Source organism: Physella acuta, unplaced genomic scaffold (assembly GCF_028476545.2).
Source record: "Physella acuta isolate Inbredline_101_S28 unplaced genomic scaffold, ASM2847654v3 ptg001053l, whole genome shotgun sequence".
NCBI lineage: Eukaryota > Metazoa > Mollusca > Gastropoda > Physidae > Physella > Physella acuta.
The window spans coordinates 10,001-10,637 of NW_026732570.1; the positions used below are offsets into that span (position 1 = coordinate 10,001).

A 637-nucleotide genomic window follows, 5' to 3' on the forward strand; every position below is an offset into this window, starting at 1 on the left:
CACTATGTTGACAGAGTTCAGGCAAGATTTGGTAAAAATTTCGCTGTTTTAAGAAAAATTCAACTGAAATTTAGAGTGCGGATGTAGGCTGAGGTGTGACGTCATTTTAGGGGGGGGGGTCTGGCTTTTTGTGACGATGTGTGACGACGGAGGAGGGAGGTAAAAACCCTAAAATAAAGCGTGACGTCATTTATGGATAACCCCTATGTGGTTAGCGGACACAAGGTTTTAGAGTTACCTCTATCGGAAACCAGGGTTTAGAACTCTGGTTAGGAGATAGTTTATCGGCCTCGTGGCCTAATGGATAAGGCGTCTGACTTCGGATCAGAAGATTGCGAGTTCGAGTCTCGTCGGGGTCGAGTCATTATTTTTTAATGTTTACTTTTAATTTCTTTTAAGTTGTACTAAATAAAGAATAAGCCTTATGTATATTCTCATTGATTTTTTGTTTTTGTAAACCAATACATTTTCATGAAGGTTATAGAGTTGTGTATAGTGGACAATAAACTCTAGAGCTAACAAGACGTATCTCGTGAGAAGGCGCCGCCCACGAGATTTCTGTAGACTTAGATTTAAAAAACGATAGTGGACAAGTAGTAAGGACTTGTTATTTCAGTTACTCATCGAATGTTAATTT

General features: G+C 39.1%; 1 non-coding gene across 1 annotated transcript; it reads left to right on the plus strand.

Moving 5' to 3' along the window:
- Positions 1 to 286: 286 nt before the first annotated feature.
- Positions 287 to 359, plus strand: Trnar-ucg (transfer RNA arginine (anticodon UCG)). The gene has a single exon. It is a non-coding gene; the product is annotated as a tRNA-Arg (tRNA).
- Positions 360 to 637: the final 278 nt, after the last annotated feature.